The sequence below is a fragment of the Corvus kubaryi genome, unplaced genomic scaffold (genome assembly GCF_017639235.1).
Source record: "Corvus kubaryi isolate FWS band 111438036 unplaced genomic scaffold, C.kubaryi_AGA036_p1.0 37232, whole genome shotgun sequence".
In the NCBI taxonomy this organism is placed as follows: Eukaryota; Metazoa; Chordata; class Aves; order Passeriformes; family Corvidae; genus Corvus; species Corvus kubaryi.
This window is the reverse complement of record NW_024581066.1, coordinates 4008572-4016305: the sequence shown is the minus strand read 5'-3', so window position 1 is coordinate 4016305 and position 7734 is coordinate 4008572. Positions and strand designations below refer to the sequence as shown.

General features: G+C 48.3%; 1 long non-coding RNA gene across 1 annotated transcript; it reads right to left on the bottom strand.

Moving 5' to 3' along the window:
• Positions 1-2009: 2009 nt before the first annotated feature.
• On the bottom strand, positions 2010-5634 carry LOC121662146. Its single transcript, XR_006015216.1, has 2 exons — positions 2546-5634; positions 2010-2176 (listed from the first exon to the last, which is right to left on the bottom strand). It is a non-coding gene; the product is annotated as an uncharacterized LOC121662146 (long non-coding RNA).
• Positions 5635-7734: the final 2100 nt, after the last annotated feature.

Below are 7734 nucleotides of genomic sequence, written 5' to 3'. Positions count from 1 at the left end.
CAGATGGGGGCAGCCAGACATAAGAGAGAGTGATGGGATGGGGTTAAGGGCTAGGCCAGCAGGAGAGGCAGCCTGGGAGAAAAACACAGGAAAGGTTGAGGAATAAAAGACCCCCAAAGCAATCTGAGCAGTAAATCCTTGAATCATGCATTCATCTTCTTTAGGTTTTTGGGTTTTTTTTCTTTTTCCCCCAGGCTAAAGAAAATGATTTATGCAGCACCAAGCATAAGGGGGCCCCATTCTCCACTGGCTGGTAAGCACTGCTGTGAGGAACACAACGGCAGCAACAGCAAAGGCAGGAGAAGCCTGTTGTTTCAAAAGCCCTGGGAATGACTCACTGGTCAGACTGCTCCCAAGAAGAAGAGTTGCTTATTGCAACTGTTTGCTTTCTTTTCCTGTCGAGATTGCAGTTTTTATATTCATTTTCCAAGCACTAGGAAGAGGCTATGGGACTACAGAAGTAGGCAGAAAAGCTGAGAAGGGGAGAGCAAGTGCAGGGAGTTATGAACAAAGGCACACAGTGAGGAGGGAGACAAAGCACAGATGAGGATGAGAGCAAGTGAGGAGATGCAGAGAGGGGAAGAACCACCAGATGGGGGCCAAAAGGCAGATAACAAAACCTCTCAGCATTTTTAACTCTCCCCCAATGTACATGTATGTTCCTTGTGCAAACACTTCTTCCCAGAGGTGCTTTATCTTCCAGGTACAGGGATGGATGCAGACTCAGTAGGAAGAACAGCTGGAGAAGTAGATGATTAGACATTGGTATGTCAAAAGGTGTTCTCTGGTACACCACACCAATAGAAATGCTTGAGGAAAGTCCCAACTCCTGTGTTCTCTCACTCTCTACCTGCTAGGTTTACAGCCTGATGTCCAGAAAGGCAGCACACATTTCCTTGTTCTCTGACCCTGGGACCAGAAGCCAGCCCCACCTGAGGCACGGTAAAAGTTTCCCATGTTGAGATCCACTGGCACATTACGTATCACATCATTTTTGTGGAGCTGTTTACATGAGGTCCCACTAACATGCACTCTCATTCTTGAAAAGCCTGTGCCTGTGTGTGTCCCTGATCCACAGATTAATGCTGAGATTATGCTTGTGGTAGCTGCTGTGTTGCACTGCTGCCGGGAGACAGCATGTAGGCAAGGAGGTGTCCCTCTTGCTCCACCTGCACGTACCCATTGCAGGCATTTCTGTAAGGGAGGTTATTTTGGAAGTGCAAAGAATAGCACAATTCCAGTACAAATGTCTCCAGGAGATGTTGCTCTTCCCGCATCTCTTCCAAAGGGGAAAAAAAAAAACCGGAAAAGGTAGAGGGAGACTTCCAGCCAGCCCCAGTAGCTTCTACAGATGAATTCTCTTAACAAATGAAGCCTTCTCATAGCATGAATTTTGCACATAGGGTGCAACAAGTTTTTGGGCATGTCCCTGTTCATAGCTACCTGGCAAGGAATTTGGGCAAAAAAGAGAAACATGTGAGAATGCTACACTGGATTTGCCAGTAAATGGATTATTTGGAGTTTTGGCTAATCACTTTCTGTGATGGATGTCACCCAGTCTTAATGGCATTGCCTCTGTGCATGCCACAATATAGAAAAAAAACTATTTTGTTGTATTTTTTCCTGTTTCACACACATTCCCTAAACATTTGATGGGTCTTGGAATGTGAGGGTTTTCCAAATGGCTGCAGAAGCCCTTCTGATGCTAATTTATCCAAGTGAATATTTACTTCCTATCAATGTCACCATCCCCCTGATAGATGCAATCACCTGTGGCAGTTAGGCTGCTTTGCAGGACAGGACCCTAAGTGACGACTGAGAGGAGAACATAAGGATGCATGAGTGGAGCGTGGCAAGGAGGCCAAGCCAAGCAGGGTGACTGCTGTGGTTTAAACACCCCCCAGTTGTAAAGCGGTTATGGCTTCTCCTGTTGTCTCACTCCTTCTTTTACGGACAGTCTGGTGACTACAACCAACACCACGGGAAGTAAATAAGGTCCAAAACACCAGCAGAGGGAATCAGTAGTTTTTATTCACTAAAGTATGTGTTGTTTAAAAAAAAAAAGAAAAAAAATTAAAAAGCAAGCTGTAGTCACACAGCTGTAGTCTGGTCTCCCACGTTTCAGCTGTTCCCTCTGTCCACAGGCAGAAGCAATGCGTCACTTTCTGAATTGTTTCTTTAAAGAAAAAACAACAACCCAAATCAGTTAATCAACAGCAGCAGTGCTGCCGACTGGGAACGGTCGGCTCTGCTACAGCCAGGAAGCACAGCATGGCCCCTAGGAATGGCCGCAGGTAGGAGCTGCGAAGCTCGGGGCTCTACGGAGCACGCAGTGTCCCCTGCAGGCCCGGAGGGAGGGTCTGTCCTGCCCAGCCAGCACCCGGCGCAGGTCTGCTCTGCTGGATTCAGGAGAGGCGCAGAGCACGGCAGGTTCGAGCAGGCTGCGGGGCCCCGGCGCCACAGCCCGGCCACGGACAGGGCAGGAAAATGCTGCGTTCCCCGGCAAGACGCACAGGATTTCCTGCAGCGGGTCAAGAAAACATACCTTCCCATTGTCCCCGCCATGTCACGGGGAGTCCTTGTGCTCCGCTGGGGACAATGTCAACTCCTACCCTGGCAACCAAGGAAAACAAGGACGGTTGTTTGGCATTTTACGCGAAGCTGCCGCCCGCCTCCCTCACCAGACAGGCCTGGCACTGGGAGGGACGGCCGCCCTCACGGCCACTAACGAGCCTCCCTCCCTGGCCGTTGGTTGGCCCCTGAGGTGGAAAATCTGTGGCAGCCCCAGGGAAAAAAATCTCAAGACAAACAACTGTTTGTGGGGGAGGCGGCGAGGAGCGGACACCATCCAGCCCTTCGGAGGACGGTGCTGATTCCAGCCCTCGGCCAGGAGCTGGGCTGGGCAGCCAGCGAGAGCCTGTGCAATGTTTCGGCCGGAGCTGTGCCCAGCTGTGCCCAGAGGAGCGTCCACTCGGGAAGGGCTGTCCCAGAGGCACAGGGCTAGCGCAGGAGCCCATGTCGCACCCTGCAGCATGTCTGGGGCCGGGCTCAGCGCCCACTCTTCCATCAGCCCCGGTGAACTGCAGGGTGGGCTTCCTACTGCCCTGTCCTGGTGTTCAGTGTATTCACTGTTACTGTTGCCCTTTTCCTCCGCTAAAAAATCACTTCATCGTTCAAACATCAGTCACAGAGAGGAAACGGCAGTCTTATGTTCATGCAAAGCCAAGGGAGTCAGTCTTTTAATGGGCGCTGAAGGCACAGAAACGCGACGTGCCGTACTGGGCGCCCGGCAGGCGGCACAGCCCTCGCCAGCACACGTCCCCCGGGCACTCCGAGTCCCGGCCCCGTCACTGCAGCCTGGGTCCTGACCGCCTCAGAGCCCCGTGAGCAGAGGTCAGGCAAGGCTCAGCTTTGATACTGCTGGGCTGGCACATCTCCAGGCATAAAGGCATTATTTGCTTCCTATAATGCTTTCGTGAACCTGCGTTTGCTTTTTGTTGTAACACCAAGCCAGCAAGTGCAGGATGAGACAGAGTGCCCTGGAAGGCAGTGGTAAGGATTATAAGAAACTGAGCATTTTACTAGAACTTAAAGAAAAGAAATTATCACTCTGATCCTTTAAAATAAGGTAATCTTAAAGTACACATGGAAAAAGTATAAATCAGCTTAGTGTTAACAGCGACATGGATACACACAACCCAGAGGTAAAGTAGGACTTTACCTCTGGGCTCAAGAAGGTGTTTCAGTTTCTTGCAAAATACAGATTTTCCCTCTGTCCTATGTTTCAGTGCCCCCTAGAATACAAGAACTGTTGTTTGACTACTAGTTATTTGCTCGAGTAAGGATCACTAATAAAATCCAGCATAGAGTGAAAATATTAATCTTTCACCAGAAAGGTGAAAATACTTAAAATAAAACCCTAGAGACAGAAGCATATATAGGCCAGGCTCCTAGGCTTCAGAAGTGCCCCTGCCACTAAACCAGGTGCAGACCCAAACTGCCATGAAATAGAGCTGTGTCCAGAGCCAGTGTTACTGTTTGGCAAGATCCACAGAGGGTATCATGTAGAAGGCTGCCCATTCAGAGAAGGGAAGAAAGACATATATAAAGAGATATATAAAGAAATTTTACTGTTAGATTAAAAAACCCCAAACAGTAGAAGAATGTTTGTCCAGGAAGGGGGAACATGTGTCTTTAAATTTATCATAGATAAATGGGCAGAGGGAATAGCAGCCAAGATTTCCTTATCTGAAAGGCTGAAGCTAATACTGTCATCTGTGGTTAAGACCCATTTGTCAAACCGGGTATGCTGAGAATAAGGAAAATCAAGTCTCCCTTCCCTTTTTAATTTGACTTAATCAGCCATTATTCCCCTTACCAAAATAAAGGCATTTTCAATTGCAGGACACATTTCTGTGCCCTTACTTTTACTAATGCGTATACATAGCTCTGCATGCAGGGAAAGCAAAAGCCAAACAAATGTGCTGCAAAAACAAGATGCTCCACTACACTCACCTCCTTCCTTGGGAGAGGAGGACAGAACAAACAACACGTGGCAGATGTTAGCCACACAGTTCAGTGCCCTACTGGGAGGCATGCAAATACTATCGTGATACACAGGCTGGAAGAAGCTACATAGGAGAAAACAGGGCACTTGTTGTATATATGTCAGATTTGCCCCTCCATAGCTAGGAGGAGGCATGCACTCATAGCACGGCACAGAGTACATAATGCAATTATAATTGGGTGCAATATGTTCACAGCGCTTAAAAAAACGCTGTCTTAAAAAACTGAGTGCCACGTTCAGATGGCTTAAATTCCCCAAGAGCCCCTGTGCCTACTGCTTCCTACTGGCTGCTTCTGGTCCTTCAGCGGTGCCCAGCCAAGAGGAAACTTCAGGGCACAGATGGAGTTCAGGCTAGACAGTCCATAACCTTCACTGGATCCTGCTGGCATCCTGTGGTGCGAAACCTGCATCCCAGAATTACTTGGAGCAGTTGTCCTCCCAAACCCGATGAGCACACTTGCTTAAAATAGTCACTTGCAAAGGTGTGGCAGGGCCAGCCTTGGGGCTCGCAGAATCGCTGAGGGGGATTGTGAGCCTCAGAATATCCTTGTAATTCATCTGTAATGTTAAACTTTAAATAACTGTCTTCCTCTTTCATTCCTTTCTACCTCGGCTAAGAAATGCGACACGCACTGTGTAAAGGGACTGTCACCAGCTGTTAATAAGAAAGCAGCTTTAGCTTCTCTCCGCTTCTCTTGTTCACACGTAGACAGTGTTGGAAATCAGTGAAAACGGGTGTAGCCCCTCTGCTACCACTACCACCACCTCCCACAAAGAGAGCAAGTGAGAAAGGGAAGAGGAAAGGTTGAAGAAACGGGCTGACCTACTTAGGTACTGCGAAGGACGAGCATGCAGGCTCTGAGTGCTGGGATGGCTGCGCGCGTTTGTTCTGGGCACCTACTGTTACCCTGGCATCCCTCCAAACAAATGGCTTTACACCCAATTCCAAAACAGCTCCTTCCTCCTCCTCTTCAAAATATGCCCTCCCCACCGTGCATGCTCTCCCTGTGATCCTTGCCGCCTTGGTTTTAAAACGGCCGCTTCCCTGAGCAGGCAGCCAGCCCCTGTCTTCTCACCCACCTGTTAATACCTGGCCTCCTGTTTGTCACATGGCAGCTCTGGGCTCTGGACCAGGAACCCTCCCTTGCTCCTGTGCCGCAGCCACTGCTTCCGGCATGGGCCACCTGTCCCTCCTGTCTCAGCTGAGAAAGGACAGGACCTAACTGCAGGGTAGGTGGCTGTCAGTGAGCAGACCCGGCTTGCAAGGAGTGGTTTCCAGAAGCAGGAAGGAGAGAGGAGGCAGGTCTCCTTGCTCTCAGGAGCCCTGACTCAGACCCCTTCCCGTGTATTGCATGCCGCCCCCTCTGCTCCGCTGGCTCTGAGCCCCTGAGTGGCATCACTCGAACCCTGTGAGTTAGCCAGCCTGAAAATTATACCCACTGGGATCTGGCCAGTTTGCAAAGCCTAATATCAGTGACTGCAAGGTGGGATCAATGCATTCAGGCGACACAAGGATTGCATTATAAACCCTTTTGGATTTAGATGGCAAATGATCCTTTTGCTCTTCAGACAGTATTTCTGGCAATTCAGAGCACTCACAATTGCTTGTCAGAACAACCAAAAGTGCTTCCCTGGCAGCACGGCATATCTTACTGAGAGACTGGAAGAACCTTCTTTGGTTTCTATATAAAACACACTTATGACTCATATAGGACTCAGAAATTGTCTTAGTTAGAGATAAATGGGAAGATACACTGCAGATCTGGAGAATGATGCTTGAGTCACAAAGCTGGAACCGTGATCAGAAGGCAAAATTCCCCAAAGTTTAGGGTCTTAGGGAGACAAAGAGGGGTTTGTTTGCATTTGCACACAAGCATTTGGCATTTCTTCTTTGTTTTTTCCTTCCCACTTTCTCACTGGATGTGTTCTGGAGTATGAGAGGTCTTGTAATTCCTTTTGTCTACTCCAGCTACCACCCTTTGTCTTGCATCACATCCGTGATGTCTCAGAAGCAATTAAAAGCAGTTCCACTGAGTTCCACAATGCCATATCAGCTTCAGTCCTTTACCAAAGAGTACGTAACAACATTATACAAACCACAGTGAAAGATCATTACTAAGGGTGACAAAATCAAGCACTGAGGATCTAGAAAAAGCCACTACCAAGCTGACTTGTGGAGTTGCAGTTTGGCCCCTCTGTGTGTACACACGTTGCAGCAGTCTTTAATTACATGAGCATAATCCTGCACTGTTTGTCCCACAGAACCCCTGCCTCATCCAGCTCATGGAGCAGGTGGTGCTCAATTAACAAGCAGCTATTTATACTGGGTCTGTGCTCAGTACAAGACCCCATGCCATGTTCACTGAACACTGTTCAGACCCCAGTGAGAAGATGGAGCGATTTACTTTCCTGAAGGCTCTGCTGTCCTATGAAGACAGGCTGAGGAGTTGGGTCTCTTCAGCCTGGGGAAGAGAAGGCCCAGGGAGACCTTATAGCAGCCTTCCAGTACCTACAAGAAAGTTGGAGTGAAACTTTTTACAAGGGCATGTAATGATAGGATTAGGGAGAATGGCTTTAAACTGAGAGTAGGTTTAGATCAGATATTAGGAAGAAAATCTTTACTCTGAGGGTGATAAGGCACTGAAACAGGCTGCCCAAAGAGGTTGTGGATGCCTCACTCTGGAAGTGTTCAAGGCCAGGTGGGACAGTGCCTTGAGCAATGTGGTCTAGTGGAAAGTGTCCGTGCCCATGGCAGAGGGTTTGGAGCTAAGTGATCTTTAAGGTCCTTTCCAACCCAAACCATTCTGTGATTCTGGTGTGCTTACCAATGTTGTATCAGTGGGCTTCATTTCCATAATACCTTTTGGAGATGAGAAGGTAGAATTATTCCCATTTATAGATGGGGGATTATACAGGGGGATGAGAGGGGTCCAGTTCTTCAAAGTGACCCTTGTGAGGTTCCTGGTCTTTCTGTGCTCCACACACAGGCTCCCACCAGCAAGTGGAAGCTTGGTATTTCTACACAAAAGACTGTGGTAGGCACTTCTATCATCTATTCACTGTGGAAAATTTGCTTTCAATGATTTGCCTTATATAATATAGGATCTTCTGGAGCTTTCTGGGATTTCCTTCATATACAAATATTTGCCAAAAATAGTAATGACAGA